Source organism: Meriones unguiculatus, chromosome 11 (assembly GCF_030254825.1).
Source record: "Meriones unguiculatus strain TT.TT164.6M chromosome 11, Bangor_MerUng_6.1, whole genome shotgun sequence".
In the NCBI taxonomy this organism is placed as follows: domain Eukaryota; kingdom Metazoa; phylum Chordata; class Mammalia; order Rodentia; family Muridae; genus Meriones; species Meriones unguiculatus.
This window is the reverse complement of record NC_083359.1, coordinates 72,690,727-72,710,319: the sequence shown is the minus strand read 5'-3', so window position 1 is coordinate 72,710,319 and position 19,593 is coordinate 72,690,727. Positions and strand designations below refer to the sequence as shown.

Genomic DNA, 19,593 nt, shown 5'->3' with positions numbered 1-19,593 from the left:
GCTTCCCTTAGAGAGACCCATCCGAGACAACGGAGTCAGAGGGAGTCATGTCATCTTTTATGATTCACTCTAGGAAAGCAGATAGTGACTTTGGCCACATGCTATTCATTAAATTTAGTCATTTCATCCAGTCCATCCTCAAGGGTGAAGGGAGCAATCTGGCAAAGTACCAGAGAATTCTCAGACAAAGCTCAGAGGTACCTTTCTTCACAAAATGAGAACTAGGCTGGGGCACCTCATCACACAGCAGGGTGACTGCAGGCAATGAAAACGAATTCTGTGCTTCTCCAAAGGCACAGCTAATGTAGATGTTCTCACCAGAAGTAAGTAATAAATAATGAAGGAGGGTTCTCTCTCTCGCTCTTTTTGATTTTGCTTTCGTTTCTCTGTGTAGCCTTGGCTGTCCTGGAACTCAGTTGATCAGGCTGGCTTTGAGATCTGCCTGCCTCTGCCTCCCCCAAGTGCTGGGACTGAAGGCATGAAGATTCTTAAAAGACAAATCAAAACAAAAACCTTAGCTTCTAAGCTTAACAGAAATAATACTTGTTGCTGACTAGAAACATGCTTTAAGAATAAAATGATCGACTTTCTTTAAACAAATACATCATTTTCACATATTAAAAACTAATTACCAATCTGAGAGCTTGAGTTGTGGGATAATATTTTTTTAAGTCAGATACCAAAACAGCAGCTGGGCTGGTGGTATAGACTTGTAATTTTAGCACTTGGAGATGAGGCAGAATAAACACAAGTTAAGGACCAGCTTGGGCTACATGGTGAGTTTGAGGCCAGCCAGGGCAATTAAACACGACTATCTCAAAACAAAACAAAACTTCAAAATCGTGAATGTTAGCTTACTGTAACTCTATGGGAAAAGTGAGAAAAGAGTATGTGAGGCCAAGAACTAATTTATGTTAATAGTTAGCTCTTAAGAATTTAATGAATCAAAATGATTTGCTGTGTGATTTCTTAAAATTTCGTAATTTTAAATTCAGATTAAACTCAGATCAACCCGACTTCAGATCCCCAGAACCCACATTAAACAAACAAACAAACAAACAAACAAACAAAAAACTAGGTGTGGCAGCATACACCACTTAGACCTGAGTGGTAGGAGGGTTGCTTACGGTGTTTTGTTTTGCTTTGCTTTATGGAAAATTTATTGCAACATTCCAACAGCTCATTACTTCTTCTTTTCCACATCCTTCTCTCCAGCTTCCTTCACCCTTTTTGCTCAGATGCCAAAGAGCAGGGCATTGGCCCCGGCCATGAGAAGATTGGGCAAAAGCCTTGACACTTCTTTTCTTCTGTGATGACTCCAGCTTCTCCTTTTGTAGACATTCTGGACTGGCATCACAGGTCCTGTTAGCCGGGTGGCCAGCTGAAGCTCTTCAGCAGAATTATCTCCCTTCTTTGGAGCACAAGGCTGCCCGAGGAAAAATAGGAGCTTCGAACGCTGCTCCTTCGAGCGCTGTGGCAGAATGGCCTGTACTCAGTGGATTTGTTTGGCCTCCTTGGGTCCACAGAGATGCCGATTGTGCCAGCCATTTTCTTATGGATACCAGCCACAAGGAGCTCTTCCAGGCCGAAGCCCCTTCCAGCTCGGACCTTGGTGTGGTATGTAACGTAGGACACCTCGCTATGGGCCTGATGGGACCAGACACGGACGAAGGGCAGTGGGGCCCGCTTTCTCCTACCGGGCCTTACATGCCGGCTAGTTGAACTTCGTGCCCATTCCCTGCTGCCAATCCTTGTGGAAGCGGGGCTTCAGGATCTTGCCATTCCACCTGGGCGTCGTGGCTGCCTCCTGCGCAGGAGACCGGAAAGGACTGGGTACCGCAAAGCACCCTAGGGTTGTAGAGGACTGCTGAGGTCTTCTGGCTGCCAGCTGAGCTGAAAAATGGAGAGCTTCAGGTCCAATGAGACACCTCGTGGGAGTAAGACCATTATATCTGTGTGCCTGCGAACTTTTGAACACATATGCATAAAATATACACAGAGAAAAAAAGACCCAATTTACATATTAACATCTTTCTTTCTTCAACCCCAACACTTCATTTTGCTACCTCCGTTTTCAAAAGAATGTGTAAGAATTGCTGTGTGTATCTGCTTTGATCCCCTGTTGGGTGAATCCCTTCAGAGGACTCTCTATAGTAGACTCCCATCCTATTTCCTCTCTTCCACTGCTTCTGGTGTCTATCCTGTTTGCCATTCTGAATGAGATTTAAGCATCCTCCCTGGGGTCCTTCTTAGTGTTTAGCTTCTTTAGGTCTGTAGATGGCTGTCCTATATTATACAGCTAATATCCACTTATTAGTGGATATATACCATGCCTGTCTTTCTACTTCTGGGTTACCTCATTCAGGATGATCTCTTCTAGTTCCACCCATTTGCTTGCAAATTTCATGATTTCTTTGTTTATAATAGCTGAGTAGTATTCCATTGTGTAAATGTACCACAATTTCTGTATCCATTCCTCTGTTGAGGGACATCTAGGCTGTTTCCAGATTCTGGCTATTACAAATAAAGCTGCTATGAGCAGAGTTGAGCAACTGTCCTTATTGAATAGTGGGACATCTTTTGGGTATATGCCTAGGAGTGGTATAGCTGGATCTTGAGGTAGTGCTCTTCCCAATGTTCTGACAAAGTGCCAAATTGATTTTCAAAGTGATTGTGCAAATTTGCACTCCCACCAGCAATGGAGGAGGGTTCCCCTTTCTTCACATCCTCTCCAGCATGTGTTGTCACTTGAGTTTTTTATCTTAGCCATTCTGATAGGGGTAAGATGGAATCTCAGAGTTTTTTTGATTTGCATTTCCCTGATGACTAAGGATGTTGAGCATTTCTTTTTTTTTAAATCTTTTTTTAATTTTTTATTAATTACACTTTATTCATTTTTGTATCCCCCCATTGTTGAGCATTTCTTTAAGTGTTTCTCTGCCATTCTATATTCCTCCATTGAGAATTCCCTGTTTAGCTCTGTCCCCATTTTTAATTGGATTACTTAGTTTGTTGGTGTTTAACTTCTTGAGTTCTTTATATATTCTGGATATTAGTCGTCTATCGGATGTAGGGTTGGTGAAGATCTTTTCCCAGTCTGTAGGCATATTTATCGGTGTTTCACTTGTTTGAGTCTTGTTCAGGTGGCCATATGCTAAGGTATTATGGATGAAGCTTCCCAATCATTTCTAGGAGACAAAATTTCATGCCAGATTTCTTGATCTAAAGGCTCTTACATTCTTACTACCCTTTTCACAACATTCCTTGAGCCTTAGAGGTGCAGAAGTTGTATTATAGATTTATCCATTTGGCCTGGGTTCCCCACGATCTCTGAATTTTGATCAGAAGTGATCTTCTGTGCCCGTTCCATCTGTTGCAAAGGGAAGATTCTTTGATGAGGGGCGAGGGCGCCACATATCTGTAGGGGTGAGGGTAAGTAGTTAGGAAGTATGTTGGTATCGTAGAGTGGAAGTGAAAGGTCCTCCTCTAAGGTCCATGACCTTCAAGCCCCAGGCGTTTGGCTGGGTTGCTAGTACCAGGTTTGATCTCCCTCTTTTGAGCAGGCCAATTAGACAGCTGCTGGCTACCACCAAGACATGAGTGCCACCGTTGGACCCTTATGGTTGTCTTGCCACACTGATCACTGTTGTGGGTCATAGGTATCACAGTTGGGTGGATTCCACAGACCCATCTTTGAGGTTGGAATCAGAGCTGCTGTTTCTATAATGTCTCTGATGAAGCCTATTTTCTCATTTCCTGTTAAAATGTACTATTAAGTTCCTTCAAAACTCTGGAGGCCAAATAAGGAAAGTCCTGCATCTCACAGAACACCTCTGGCATGGTAACCATGGCCATTACATATTTATTTATAGGCCGGTGTTTGGTTGAGTTGACCTTGCCGGTATGCCCAGCAGCGAATCTCATCAGAATCTATCTCGGGCTTCTTCTCTGCCTCTTAATAGGCAGAATCATTTCCTTTTAGTAATTTGGAAGCCCATTCAGTGAACTACTGAGCTATGCTTTGTTTCTGCACTGAGATGACCATAGAGGTTTGGGTAGGTGGATGCGTGTGGTTAGGTCATTCTGTCCTTTTCTCTCCTCTGGAAAACCTCTTAGAAATAAGTCTTAAATATAGGATCTGGAGGAAAGGGCTGCTTTCAGAATGTCGTTTTGGTTCTAATCAGAAGAGAAGTTTCCAAAGCAGAGTCTGTGGTGGGGAATCTCCAAGAAACGGCATGGGGAGGCTTAAAGAAGATGCTCTCACTGAAGTGGCTACCAGCATATCCGTGTGGCCCTTCCCCTTACCAGCTATATTAGGCATAGTTGTTTAGAGAAATAACTGGGCATGCTTAATGCCTACAGTTTGTTCTAGTAAACGATTTTTTTTATTAGCTTAAAAAGAAGCAGCGCTGGCCAAAATTAACATCTTACTTCCTGTTTTCCAATCACCAATGCCTGAGAAATGGAGAATTTGGGGTGTGCCAAAGTTCTTTGCTCACTAGAGCTATCTCAGAAATAAATATTAGAATGCAACCCTGTCTTCCCCACTCTAACTGAGGGCCCAGGAAGGACCCTCTGTGGGCATAGACCTATCCACTGCCTGTCCTGTCTGAATGGCCTCCACAGAACCTTCTGCACCATCTGCCCTATCATCATCTCTCCAAGGCCAGAGCTATCTTGGGTCAGGAACAAGGGCTTTCAACAGGAGAGAGTCCTCAAGGTTTCACTGATTGAGCTGAGGCAGTCTTCATTGGAAGAACAGATTAAAGGCTTCTTAGTTGAAATCTACTAGTCCATTGGTAAAGGAGCCAAGATAAAGGGCTAGGAATAAATTGATAGAACCTAACAGCCTTAAGACACGAAAGGTCCGTAATCTGACCTGTTTTTGAAGGGGAGAAAATATTTACTATCTGATCTTGAAATCACGGGAGCATATACAAACAACAATAATGTACAGCAGAGAAAGATCTTATGTGTTGAAATGACTGGTGCCTGTGTGCCTTTTGACTTAAAGATGGCCCTCTTGCCCAAAGACTGTTATCAGGAGCATTCTAGTAAACCCTTCCATCCTCAGTTTTTATTGTCAACTCCACACAACCTACAGTCACCTGGGGAAGAGAGAGTCTCAACTGAAATGATTGCCCAGATCAAATTGGCCTGTGGCCATGTCTGTAGGGATTTGTCTTGATTCTTAATTGGTATGGGCAGTGCCAACCCGGGCAAGCTGGTCCTGGCTTGTGTAAGAAAGCAGGCTGAGCTAGAGACAGCGATCCACTAAACAGGTTTCCTTCCTGGTTTCTGCCTCTGCTTCTGCTTGAGCTTTTTACTCTAATTTCCCTCAATGATGGGCTGTGATCCCTAAACTTCTGGGCAGTGTTTTATCATAGCAACAAAAAGCAAACTAGGACACCTTCCCAAGCCTTGTCACTTAAAAGAAAGTTGCCCCATGTTTTAGAAATACGTGTGTCATGTGCACTTCAAGCCAGATAACAGACAACTCAGTTCTTTGCATGTCTAGTACCAATATAATTATTATTGTTGTTGTTTTCATAGCTTTTGATCATAGCTACTATTTAATGTTCAGAGTGCTCAAGCTAAAGTTTTTCTTTCAGCAGAGAGGAGGCTGAGTTCATAACTGTTTGATTTCTGTGTTGTTTATCTACCCTCATCCCCATCTTTGCTCATGTAAGCTTTATTTGGTTCCCTTCTTATACCTTTATGACTGGTTGTCTGACTCTCAGTGTCTGTGGAGAATGTAAACTCATTTTGTTTGGCTTTTTATATGCTTCTGTGATCTTAAGGTTTGACCATAACTTTTTCTGTCTCCCCTCCAATGAATCAGGTCTTCTTGCCAGGATCAAATAATGTCACATAATAATATGATAATTAACATTTCCGAGAATTTCCTGTATAAAATATGCGCTGTGTGTATAAATTTTTAGATTTTTAACTCAAAGCTAAGAGCTAAGAGAGGCACATATCCTTCTGAAGCCTACGTTTACCTTTCTATGATTTCAGCTGCCTACTAAACGCTCCTGTGTGGATCCGTTCAGGCTATTTCTGTATCTAGGTGACACTGGCTCTGGAGAAGGGAGGCTGAAGCTGAACTATCAGGTCCATCTGTTGATTTGGGGCAAACTCCTTAACTTTCTGACATCTCATCTCTCCATCCCTAAAGGTGGGGACAGTAACAAGACCCCACTTTATGATGAACAGAAGAATTAATAGTTGCTAAGTTAGGCCCTTCATTTGGGTGGGTATCTGGGAGAAGGCTGTAGAAAGTCCTGAGCTGCTCACAGCGAGTCCCTGATGAGTGGCTGGAGACTACCAGTGTGCCCCTGAGGCGTTCCCTTAGTGAAGGGCTGGTTGAGATTCAGCATGACAGCTGTCTTTTGGCTATCACCCCACAGGCCCTGGTGGAATGGCTTTAGAGTTAGAGGACTGTTAGACCCTGAGGTGAAGGGTCCCTGAAACTTTTGATTAAAGGAATATGGTATAGTTTGAATCTATGTGCCTCTCCAAATTAATATTAGGATTTAATAGCCAATGTGACAGTATTAAGGGAGAGGCCTTCTGAGAAGTGATTAAATCATGACCAATTTGCCCTCCTGAGTGGGATAGGAATTCTTCTAAGTGAAGTATAATGAACTGTCCTCTGCGACAGTTTAGGTCTGGAATGTCCCCAAAGGCTCACTGTGTCAAAGCTTAGGCTTGTCACTATGCTATGTGCTTCCACAGCGGTAGGCTGCATTACTCAACAGGGGACCTGGTCACGGACTTTAGTCTCATACTGTGAGTTTTGTCCCTCTAGCATGCAATGGTGCACCATTGTCCTCTCCAGAGGACACAGTATCAGGTGCCATCTAAGAAGCAGAGTGTAAGTCCTCACCAGATACTCATCCGCAAGTGTCTTGGTTCTGGACTGCTTAGGTTTCTGAACTGCACAAAGTTCTGGTATGTAGAAACTAATAAATTTATGGCATTTTGTTATAACATCAGGATCAGACACAGCTAACCAAAAGTAGACTCTAGTAATTGTTTTATGGTATTAAGCCTTTCAACTTTCAGAGTGTAGAACTTCTATTCATGTGTCACCTAGAATAAAGACATTATTGTGTATGTTTCCTTGCACCTACATGGACATATGACTAATTTACAGGCCATGAGACATGTATAAGTACAGTGTGACAGCTTTGGGTAGTTTTGGATTAAGGTGCATTTTGCTATCAGTTGCATCTTTGCTTCCCGGGATGTAAATGTTGTGTGGAATATGAATGCCACCATCTTGGAGAGTGAACCAGTAAGTTTAAGGAAGTCTGGGTTAGAGCTGTTGGATTTAGTGAGTCATGATGCAGGCTTTCTGATATATTGCATGGGACATGATGAGAATGAAATATTATTCGATGTTTGTCTTAAATTCAAATTTTATTGAGTGTCCTGTGCTGTATCTGGCATTCTGACCTGGAATCCCACACAGAATGCCATATCAGCCTCCAGGAAGTCTCCCAGGGATCTTATATAAGAGGAAAGTAAGCCCCGTCATATTTTTTGTTATTTGCATACAAACTTAATTCAACGAATTCAAAGCCGAGCCTGTTCTTATACCAAACCCCTCACCCTTAATATTTTACTGCAATGCCCTTTTCTTCAGTTTTGCTTACAGGTACAAAATTGTCTATTCCATACACTCCTTTAGAGGTTCTAAAGGAAATTTTGGTTGTCGGGATGACTCAACAGGTGAGTGCTTGCTACTCAAGCATGAAAACTAGAGTTAGGACCCTCAACACCTATGTAAAAAGTCAAGTATGGCCACACTCACCTGTAAACCCTGGACTGTGGGATCAGGAGGTGGAGACAGAAAGCTCCCTGGAGCTTGATGGGGACCAGCCTGTCCAATAGACAGCAACCTTGAGGTTCACTGAGACACTGTCTCAACTGAGTAATGGAGACAGGTGGGATAGGACCCCAGATGTCCTCCTCTGGCCTCCACATGCCCAAACACCTGCATACTCCTGTGCAATGAACCTACACATCTGGCCACAGTGGCTACCACGATCTGGTCATCTTTATGCTCTAAAGCAACCTCATTTCTTCGTTTTATACACAAGGTCTTGGTGATTTGGCCTCATCCATGTAGCTGGTGAGAAGTCAATGTCAGTCTTGAATTTGGATCTGCTGGCTCAGGCTATGGGTGTCTCTGCTGACTCACAGCCTCTGTCCTCACCTTAGCTGGTTCACCGGCAATGAAGACAGGCAAGTGAGCCTTTACAGAAAGCTCCTGAAAGAAGGGAGACGGTCTGCTCTGCTCTGTGCCCTTATGCTGTGGCTTTGGGAGAGGGACTGTGCCCAGATGATAGCACTTGTAGGTTGGAGGGGAGGAACAAGTAGCCTCTCACACTGTTACACAGAGGCATAAAACTAGGGGCCATCTTGGCTGTGCTGGGGTCCCAATCAATCCCTACAAGACTTTATTTTTGGTGACTCTGAGTTAAATTGTCTTTCTTGCAGCAAGAAAGTCTTGCAAGAAATCTCGGTCAAAGTTTTTCCGTTTGTTAAAGAGTGGCTTTGGGATAGGAGATCCGGGTGCTTAGTAAACATTTGATTCAGATTGTGTTTTCATATTTACTTTGACCATTGTATTAATTAGTAAGAGTAAATAACACTACTGCCATAACAAACTCCCAAACCTTGGTTGCCAAGCACAGGATAGATTCACATTTTGCTCTTCCAAAACTGTTAAGGCCGTTCCTGTGGATATCTCCTGTGGATGGTCTTCTCCGAGAATCTCCAGAACATCAGGCCTCCAGGAATTCCCTCCACCTTAAGATTCTGTCCCTGTTTGAACACTCAGAATCCTTACACCCAGCCAACTGTTGGGGAGAGGGTTGTGGGGGCTTTGCCTGTCAGAGGTTTGTAGACACCAGGTCTGGAAGGGGCTCACCAGCTAGAGGTTAGACAAATGGACAACTGGACAGGTAGGGTTGAGTTTTGTAGCCAGGAAGTGGAGGAGCCAGGCTTCATTTGTCTTGTTTTACTTTGTGGGTACCTATCTTTACCACAATCATTTAAAACATGATTTTGATTCAAGATAGCCTAGGCGAACCACACAACTAGCTCATTTCAGCGTACATTTTGGAATTAAATAAGTTTGGTCTCTAATTAAACTTCCAGACTATCCCAAGGTTTCCAGAAAGACCATTACAAAGCATCCAGCAGCATTTACGCTGTTTTAGCCGAAGCAATTGATATTATCATCTACAAATGTTGTTGCAACAAAAAAATAACTAAAATTGAATTTTGACTGACCTTGTTTACAAATTTTCTACAAACCTTGATCTTATCCACCCTCCTCATTTCTAGTCGCTGACTTTAAAGCATTTAACAGAGAATGAGTTTACTACAACACTTACACTAAGATTGTGTTTTCAAATGCTTGCCATAGGCTGAGGATACATATAGGATTTATTTTTAAAAAGGCCCCCATTGCCTAAACAAAGTAAAAGCAGTAGTACCTGAAGTTTCTTTCAGCTGCTATATTTATAATGCTCGCTATTTTTAGCTGTCATTGAAAGGACCAACTCCTGATTGCATCTACATGGTGCAATGCAAATTACTTACACTGTTTTCCTTAGCAGAAAAGTTAGTCTCACTAGGGACCTTCTTACACAATGCTTGTCTCCAGCTTGTCTGAAATCAATTACTTCAGAGATTCTTAGAGCTTGAAGTCTCCAGAGGTGTCTCCCAGCTGATAACCCATGCTAATAATTTGCACAGCTTATTCGATGTTTGCAAAGCAAAACATGCTTTTGCCCGTTCATAATTAAGCTCATCTCTCTTGCATTAAGTATGTTGTTCTGTCAGGGCTTTGGTTTAATTAAAGAGCCACAGGCTTGCTACGCACCAACATGGATTATCTCCTGCTTCAGACTTCTTGTTTAGATTTGGACATCTGCTTTGGGTCTGAAAGACTCTCTCACTGCTCCTTTGACAGCATTCCCCTTTGCATATCTCATCCAGGAGAGCCTTAAGCCATATATGTAGAGCTAAGCCATACAGCGAGTCTTGTGGCAGCAGCTGCTGCGGTTTCTGTTTTTAGGGCTACAGCTTGAGGTGACGGTCATAATTTCTGTTCTTGTGACTGCTGGAAATGGCTGCAGGGCTCCTGAGGGAGCAGCCACAGACCGGAGCATGACGGGAGAAGTGAACTCAGGTGACCTCCCCTGTGTTGCGTTAGTGTGATACACCTTCACTGGGGAGTTCTTTCCTGGGGCCAGGGCTCCTGTCACTGCCCTCTACTGGATCAGTGTAGACGCCTGAGGCGCACAGTGGGGCAGCTGACGAGGTCTTCTGGAGCCCAGCTCTGGGAATGCGGAGACAGAGTTCGCTCCTCAGGTCACCTGCAGGCAATTAGCTGGTGCCTACGGTTTGCTCGCTTTGACTTTTGCTTGTGCTGAAACGAGTCACATCCGTGAGACCTGCCAGATGTGGGTTCTATTTGATTTTGCACAGTTGCAAAATAAATTGCATTTGGTGTTTGAAAGAAGATATATTTAGATCAGAGACATGAGAAGACCAAATGTTTCCAGAATGCTGAAAAAGACCGTAGCAAGAGTGCTCCACTCAAGGCGGATGGTTTATGTCTAAGCAGACCCAGGGAAGTACATTAAATTGTCCTTCAGAAGTTATCATTACTTCACCTTGTAAGTATTTGATGTGCAAAATGTGGAAGGGGACAAGCCAACTTTGGGGGCCATTTGTTTAGCTGACAGTGCCACTTTATGCTTCAGAGCCGCTTCCTCTTTTATGTCCCCTGTAAATCTATCAGCCCCTAGTCCCTTTGGCTTATTTGCATGGTTTTGAGACTCACACCTACATTTCATTTTTCATCCAACTCTCTGCAAAAGTGACAGAAATGGAATGCCCAGGAAAAACAACCCAAAGATGAGGACTATATGCTTGAACTTTGTTGTTTTTTTTCTTTGGGGAAAAAATGTAGAAAATTCAGGAAAGAATAGAGAGGAAAATTAAGTCACTCCTCTTGTCCCTTCAAGTCCATCTTCCTTTACCTCTGTGTGTAGCTCAGGAGGGTGCTTGCATCCAAAGGCCACGCCCTCCCGAGGGTGTATGAGCTCAGGTTGTTTATGCCCTGTTTCCTCCCTCAGTGGTGGCTGCCAGCTAGCTGCACTTCTTGAGGGAAGAACTCAGCTTGTGTCTAGCAGCCTCCTGTGCATAACTTCCTCTTGCAGCTTTCTATTCTAGGCATCGATGGCGGAGTCCACCCCAGCACCCGTAACGTTCTCCATCAACACCTTTCAAACAGGCCCCTTAATACACTTCTCAGATTACTTAGTGGAAGAGTTTTACTTTCTGCTGAAATCCTGCATAGTACAGTTATAGTCACTACCCCCAAATAAGCAACTGTGAGTATTTTCTTACTTCAAGCTACCATTAGGATCTTGTATATAGGTAACAGATATAGCATGTATTTGTGCGTGTATCTCTGCATCTTTTTCTATAATTTCTCTTCTATAATCTATAACCACTTGTGAGAGAATGATTCCCTATTATGAAAACTATCTGTGTTTCAAATAATGAATTTTTAAATTGTCTGCATTTTGCTTCACTGTGTTAACATAACTTGAATTTATTTTAGAATGTGAGGGTGATTTGGTAATCTGTATTTTTTCATTCCCTAAATTAACTGGCATCTTCTTTCTTTTTTCCCTTTTCTTTTCCTTTCCTTTCCTTTCCTTTCCCTTTCTTTCTTTCTTTCTTTCTTTCTTTCTTTCTTTCTTTCTTTCTTTCTTTCTTTCTGCTCCTTCCTTCCTTCCTTCCTTCCTTCCTTCCTTCCTTCCTTTCTTTCTTTCTTTCTTTCTTTCTTCTTTCTTTCTTTCTTCCTTGAGACAGAGTTTCTTGGTGTAGCCCTGGCTGTCCTGAAACTCACTCTGTAGATCAGGCTGACCTCAAACTCAGAGATCCAAGTGCCTCTTCCTTTGGAGCACTGGGATTAAAGGTGAGTGCTACCACCACCTTTCTATTTCTTTTTTTTTTTTAAGCTTGTTATTTATTTATTTTTCTTTCTTATTATTAATTTTTATTTTTTATATTAATCACAGGTTATTTACTTTGTATCCCAGCCGTAGCCCCCTCCTTCATTTCCTCCCGATCTCACCCTCCCTCCCTCATCTCCTCCCTGCCCCTTTCCAAGTCCACTGCTAGGGGAGGTCCTCCTCCCCTTCCATCTGACCCTAGCTTATCCGGTATCTTCAGGACTGGCTGCCATATCCTCCTCTGTGGCCTAGCAAGACTGTTCCTCCCTCGGGGAGGGGGGAGGTAAAAAAGCCAGTCGTTGAATTCATGTCAGAAATAGTTCCTGTTCCCCTTACTAGGGTTACTGAGCTACCATGGGCTACATTTGAGCAGGGTTTCTAAGTTATATCCATACATGGTCCTTGGTTGGAGAAACAGTCTCATAGAGGGCCCCTGTGCCCTGATATATTTTGTCCTTGTGGAGCTCCTATCCTCTTCCGGTCATATTAGCTCCCATTTTTATCGTATGATTCCCTGCACTCTGCCAAGATTTGGTTATGAGTCTCTGCATCTGCTTTGATACACTGCTAGGTAGAGACTTTCAGAGGCCCTCTGCAGTAAGCTTCTGTCCTGTTACTTCTTTTCTCCTACTTTCCCTGTCCATCCCATTTGTCTTTCTAAGTGAGGATTGATCATCTTATTCCAGGTCCTCTTTCTTGTTTATCTTCTTTAGGTCCACATATTTTAGTATGTTTATCCTATCTTATAGGTCTATATAAGTGAGTATATACCATGTTCATGTGTGTCTTTCTGCTCCTGGGATACCTCACTCAGGATGATCTTTTCTAGATCCCACCATTTGCCTGCAAATTTCATGATTTCCTTGTTTTTAATTGCTGAGTAGTATTCCATCATGTACCTTTCTATTTCTTATTTGAATTTATTTCATGGTTTTGTTTTGTAATTTTGTAAGTCACTTCCCAGCCTGGGGCCCTCCTATGGGGTACAGTCACAAAATGAGTGATCTCAGAGATACTTGAGTTTGTTGCCATGTTGATTTCCCTCTCCTGGGTAATTAAGTGAATTCCTTGGGTTCCCAGCCTAGAGAACTCCAGGTCAGGACCACGGATACCATCTCTAAACCAGGCCTTATCTTTCCAGGGATGTGTTTCCCATACATAAACTCAAACTCAAACCCTGGTTCTAAGTCGAAGAAAAAGGCTCATTTAAAGGAGGAGGGACGTGGAGTTAGTTCAGAGGATTATGGCACTTGTCAAGCTTGACTGGGTTTGATTTCTGCAACCCACATAGTGGAAGGAGAGAATGGATTCTCATTATGTTCTCTGATCTCATGCATGTGCACAAACATATACACCAGATAGTTAGTTAGATAGATAGACAGATGGATAGATAGATAGATAGATAGATAGATAGATAGACAGACAGATAGCTACATAGAGTGTAAATTTAAAAATGCAGTTGCAAAGAGTCTGAAAATGCTAGGAACTGTGGCACTCTAGCTCTATGCTATTCTGGAGTATATAAAGTTAGATCATCAGCCATTAGCAGTAGTTGGAGTTGGAAAATGGACACAGGACAGAAATGAGCTGTGGGGAGAGAAATGGGTTTTGGGCAGTGAAGTACCTCTGTGTGGTGCTGTCCTTAGGTCTACGTCCTTAGACACTAGCAAGAACTCATGGAATATATATCAAAAGTGAACCGCACAAAGGAAGCCTCCCACTTTTGGAGGTGATGACGCGCCAATGCAGGCACTTCAGTTATAAACACATGTACCCCTGTACCACTCTGGTAGGGGTGATGGTGATGAAGGAAACTACTTGTGTAGGGGGACGGAGGGTACTTGGACATGTTGTTGCTTTTAGTTCAGTTTTTCTGAGAATTACTCAGAAGTGCTCAAATCACTGAACCACCTTTATTCATTGCTTTATTTATTGTTTGTCTGTTTGCACCTGCACATGTTGGCCAGAGAACAACCTCCCAGAGGCAGAGCTACCTTTCCAACATGGGGGTTCCAGGTTGGACCTCAAGCTGAGGTCCTCAGGCTTGGGTTCAAACACCTTTACCTGTGTGTCTGAGTTTCTATTGCCGTGACGAAACAGCCTGACCAGAAGGAAGTCTACTGGAGAGGAAAGGGTTTATTTGGCTCACACCTCCACATTGCAGTCCTTCACTGAAGGAAGGCAGGGTAGGAACTCAGACAGGGCAGTAACCTGGAGGCCACGGAGGTGCGGGGCTTGCGTACTTACTCCCCGTGGCTTGCTCAGCCTGCTTTCTTAAAGAACCCAGGTCCATCAGCTCATGAACACCACCCACAATGGGTTGGGCCCTCCCTATCAATTACTAATTAAGAAAATACCCAATAGGGTTGTCTGCAGCCTGATCTTATTATGGAGCTATTTTCTCAGTTGGGGTTCCCTCCTCTCAGATGACTATAGCTTGTGTCAAGTTGACATAAAATTAGCCAGCACTTCCACTGAGCCATCTCTTTTGCCCTGAAGCTCAAAATACTAAACCATTTTTAAAATGTGTGGTTCCCTTTAAACTGGCACAGAATTCTCAGTGCTAATACATTTTGTCATGTCTGATTTATGGCTGTAGTCTTTGCTTAAGAAAAACGACACCTTTTTTTCTTTCCTCACAAATGTGTGTAATAAATTGGCGCTCCCAGCTCTGGTGCTTTCTTATTTCTTTCCCTGTCATTATTTTACAGCAGGGCAGTATTGCCATGCTCAGATAATGTGGACACATGATTAATTACAATGTAGGTCTTGCTTCGAAGCTGTTTTCTTACTGATGACTTTCACAGCCAAGTCTTTCCGTGAAGGTATTCGGGATCGTTTTTATTTAGAGCCCTGAACCTTTGCAAGAATAGTCTAGATCAACGTTTCTCATCATGTGGGTCTTGACCCCTTTGGGGGTCAAATGACCCTTTCACGGGGGTTGCATAGCAGATATCCTGCACACCTACATCTCCATTCACAACAGAGCAGAGTTACAGTTAAGAAGCAGTAATTTAAAAAATTTTATGGCTGGGGTCACCACAGCATGAGGAACTGTATTAAAGGGTTGCAGCATTAGGAAGGTTGAGAGCCACTGGTGTGGGCGGTGAACTTGAGAGCCTGTTAAAATCCCAAGGTCTGTCTTGGCAGTTACTACATGGAACACGTGACTAGACTGCGCCCACCATTAGGTGCATGGCTGTCTGCTCCAGCGGACAGTCTGAGTCTTTCCTTGGTGTAGAGTCTTAAGGCACAGGATTTTTATATTACTGTGTGCTCGCTAACAGTGTAAGGGACTCTGCTTCATTTGGGAGCATCTTAGTGAGCTCAATGGAGAGGCTGCCCCACTCATTTCTCAGAAGCTCCATGTTCGCCCCGTGTGCACACACGTTTCCAGTGAGGGCCTTCAGCAACGCGCAAAGCTTAACTGTGACGTGTGATATGCGAAATGTGAATCCTTCTGATAGGTGTGTACCCTGACCTTCCCTGCTTCCACGGCCTTTTACCTGTTCACAGAGGCTCACGGCAATGACGTTTGGAAATCTGGTCCCTAAGTTTGTAAAATTAGGGTCTGTTTGGTTGGTTGGTTGGTTGGTTTTGTGACCAAAGCTGTTGTTTTGTTTTCGTTCCCATTGTTTTCTGAAATAGAGTCATAGAAAATTCTTGACTTCTGTGCGAAGTGGAGAGAGGTGAGGTATAGGTTTGATAAAATCGGATAATTCTGATTTTTTTATTTTTAGTTCTTTGGAGGAGTTTTAGAAGCTTTATTAGTTGGGCACACAGTGGAATAAAGCAGTTCGGGCACAGAACCCAGGGTCTTGTGCATACTAAGTAAGAGCTCCCCCTTAGCCCAGCACAGGGATTTTTCAATCAAGTTGAACTATAAAGGAAGAAAACAAAATGAAAAATTTGCCAACCTGGTTTTATGATATTTGTTTAACAACACTATCTTAAAAAATCTGTACCATAAACTGGGTGTGATGGTATGGGCCTTTAATCCCTGGATTCCGGAGGCAAAAGCAAGCAAGTCTCTGAGAGTTCCAGGCAAGCCTGGTCTACAGAATGAATACCTAGCCAGCTAAGGCTCCATAGTGAGACCCCGTCTTAACCCTCCACCCCCTGAAACCAAAAAGGCAAACAACTGTTGCATGATCATTCTAACGCATTTATAAGCACATTTATAAGCACATTTACTCTCATGTTATTATACTACAAATGTAATGTTTAAAGGAATACGCTATATATTACTACATTACAGAAAAGTAACGTGAATTTATTACAATATTACATAACAATATATGAGTTAATAAGTAGGATATTGTGTGTCATCAGTTTTGTATATGACTAGTGTGTGACCAACCATTTCTGTAGCCCTGGGACTTAGGAGTTTCCAGGGATATGGTTTTTGGTCTTAAGATAAATGTAGAGCACATGATACTCCAAAATGTTCATCCCTAGTAGGGATGAAAAGTGTTATGACTAGCCTGTAATTTGGATGTTCTTCTCTATGAGAAACAGTTTCGATGTCTTTTCTTGAGCAGTTCCTATAGTAGGCAAGAGAGCTGCTGCCCCAAAGTCATGTTGATTTTATTTAGTGTACTACCTACATTGATTAATTCAACATTTACAAACTGGGGATATTTGAGTACAGAGAAAATAGGAGCAAAGAAAGAATGATAAATTCAGAAGGAACATCACAAAATATACAGAGAACTGTTTGTAAAATGGGCAAACAAGGGCCACAGGTTAGCTGTGTGCCCAGGGAGGACACGGTCTATCATGGAGTCGGAGTCTGCCAAAACAACTAGTGACAGAAAAGTCCCATGCTTCTCTGTGGCAAGGCGAAGGAGCTTTGTAGGGTCTACATGAGGACAGCACTCTGGGTTGCAATGAACAGCATAGTACCATAAAAGATCACAGAAAAGCTTTCAGTGCCACTGAAATGAAGCTGAGGGCTTACCTTCCCGCTCCATTCAGTCAAGAATTCCATCCTAAATAAGTTAAGGTACAAATATGTCATTTTTAATAAAAATAAATTGGATGAACTGTACAAAAGGTCTAGGTATAAGGATGGTTAGTGGCTTGGTACAACCCGGGACAGACGCTGGCGTCATCACAAGGTTGCCTAGATTTCCTAGCCTTGAGGCAGTGTTCTATGATGATATTTCAGGCAAGCTTTTGAAGTCTTGAAAGCTATGATTTTGAGGGATCCCGCCTGACACATACCTCCTGGAATTCAGTCTGCATGTAGGCCATCATGCCCAGAAGCAGTGGGATAGGCTTTTTCATGGGGTGTCGGGAGCCCAAATGAAGAAGCCAGCTGAATAGGGACATCTCGTGTGTGCTTGCCGTCCTTACAGTTGTCTTCTGTTGTAACCCATGAGTGAATCGATGAGGCCGAACACTGTCTTCGTAGAACGTACGGCAGGGCTGCAAGAAACAGTTCTCTGGGTCCATGAGGAAATGAAGTCCATTGATGACCAGGCTCCAGACACATCTCTGAAGTGGAAATTTCTGGACTCAGTCTTCTCATGTGATGTTTTGCTGTAAGCTGGGCACATGATATTCTGCCCAGGTTGGCTTGTGAGAGAGCATACGATGTTTTCCTGTGACCCTTCATGTGTGAGGGGCTTGACTTGGCCAGCTGAGAATACCTGTGGGTGGACTTTGAGGAGAGGACATATATAGATGCCCATGAAGAGTGAGACATTGCTTTTTGGATCTACATTGCTGCACTGATCTTTGTGCTTTGACACTTGGCTTCGCAGAGAGAAACGTTCCAGAGATCTTTTCCAGGCAATCCAACTGAGTCTTTCAGCTTTCACTGCTTCATGTTGTCCTTTGGACTGGACTGCTGGTATCCTGACGACTGAGTCTGGAAATCCCCTAATGACCCATCAACCCTGATCAGCAGGAAGTAAATAAAAGAGGACTACAGCCCCTTTCCCTACTAATCACCTACCTAAGGTTGTGGGAGATTGGAAGGGATGTAAAAGTGCTTAAGAACCCTAAATAAAGTAGGTTTGGTGAAAAATCTAAGCCTAGACATTTCTTTCCATTTTGACACTGCTCTCAGAATCACTCAGATGATGACCTGGCTTCCATTTACTGTACACCTGAACTTTTGTATTGGTTTCTTTGGGTGTCACCAACCCTTGAGCAACTTAATACTTTCTTTCTCTTTCTTTCTTTCTTTCTTTCTTTCTTTCTTTCTTTCTTTCTTTCTTTCTTTCTTTCTTTCTTTCTTTCCTTCCTTCCTTCTTTCTTTCTTTCTTTCTTTCTTTCTTTCTTTCTTTCTCTTTCTTTCTCTCTCTCCTTCCTTCCTTCCTTCCTTCCTTCCTTCCTTCCTTCCTTCTTCCTTCCTTCCTTTCCTTCCTTCCTCCAGACAGTGTGCAGCCTTGGCTGTCTTAGACTCGCATTGTAGACAAGGCTGGCCTACAAACTCACAGCAATCCTTCTGCCTCTGCCTCCCAGAGTGCTGGTATTAAAGGCAGGCACCACCATGTCTGGCTCTAACCCATGCCTTCTCTTGGTCTTTCTGTCATCTCTCTTCTCTTCTCTCCCTCCCTCCCTTCCTGCACGCTTGCCTTTTCCCCCATTTTAATCACATCTAAGTCCACAGGCTTCCTGAGCACTTTGAGATAAAACTCTGCCTAGGACTCTGTAACTTTTCCATCTACTGCTCAGGTGTGCTGATGACCAGGGCTCTAATTTTTCCCATTTCCATCATTTCTCTTGATGGAACTTGGAGGCTGCTTGTGTTACACAACTTTTTTTTCTAATAAGCACAGAGGCCTAAACATGATTATACAAACATACCCAAATCGCTGTGACACCAACCTGTCTGAAAAAACAAACAAACAAACAAACAAACAAACAAACAAAAAACCCCTAAATCAATAATGGTTTGGGGCAGGGTAGGAAGCTCTCAAAGCATGACTGTTGGTTTTGATACAGAACCTCATGTAGACACTGAGCTACTGGTTCTCCAGCTTTTACTCTCCCAAGGCTGGGATCACAGGTGTGGCCCCACCTATGCCTCTCCGTGTGTCATGTTATATCCCACACCTGACATTGTGACAGATTCTGGAAGACCCACACAGAATGGGAGTGCTATGGTCTTCCTAGGACTAGTGTCTTGAGATGCTTACAGTGTTTTTACACACTCTTCTATTAATTTCTATGACATTCCTATGATTTAGGCTGACTGAATAACTTTTTACTTCTAAAAAGCTTTGATATTTGGAAGACATCTTTCTTTTCAATCTTTTCCAGAAATAGAGATCCTTTAGATTTCATGAGCTGTAAGAAACCATAAAAATTCTTCAGTAATTAATTTAAACTGCTACTTTGCATATACACACATATATATGTACACACACATATATGCATATACACACATATATACCTGCAAATATGAGAGAGGAAGAGGGAGACAGACAGACACACACACACAAGGGGGGGAGGGGGAGAGAGAGAAAAAAAACATGCTTTTAGGAGGACTTTTAACCAAATTTCTGGTGTTGTATCGATAAGCTTGAGG

At 42.9% G+C, this 19,593-nt stretch overlaps 1 long non-coding RNA gene and 1 pseudogene across 2 annotated transcripts; one reads left to right on the top strand and one right to left on the bottom strand.

The window, feature by feature from the left end:
* Nucleotides 1–1,183: 1,183 nt before the first annotated feature.
* LOC110561904 (large ribosomal subunit protein eL13-like) lies at nt 1,184–1,996 on the bottom strand (annotated as a pseudogene).
* A 4,826-nt stretch (nt 1,997–6,822) lies between these two features.
* On the top strand, nt 6,823–18,084 carry LOC132646370 (uncharacterized). Of its 2 annotated transcripts, XR_009584586.1 has the most exons (3): nt 6,828–6,954; nt 7,652–7,737; nt 17,411–18,084. It is a non-coding gene; the product is annotated as an uncharacterized LOC132646370 (long non-coding RNA). The 2 variants fall into 2 exon arrangements; XR_009584587.1 differs by lacking the exon at nt 7,652–7,737 and having other exon boundaries at nt 6,823–6,954.
* The last annotated feature ends 1,509 nt before the right edge of the window (nt 18,085–19,593 follow it).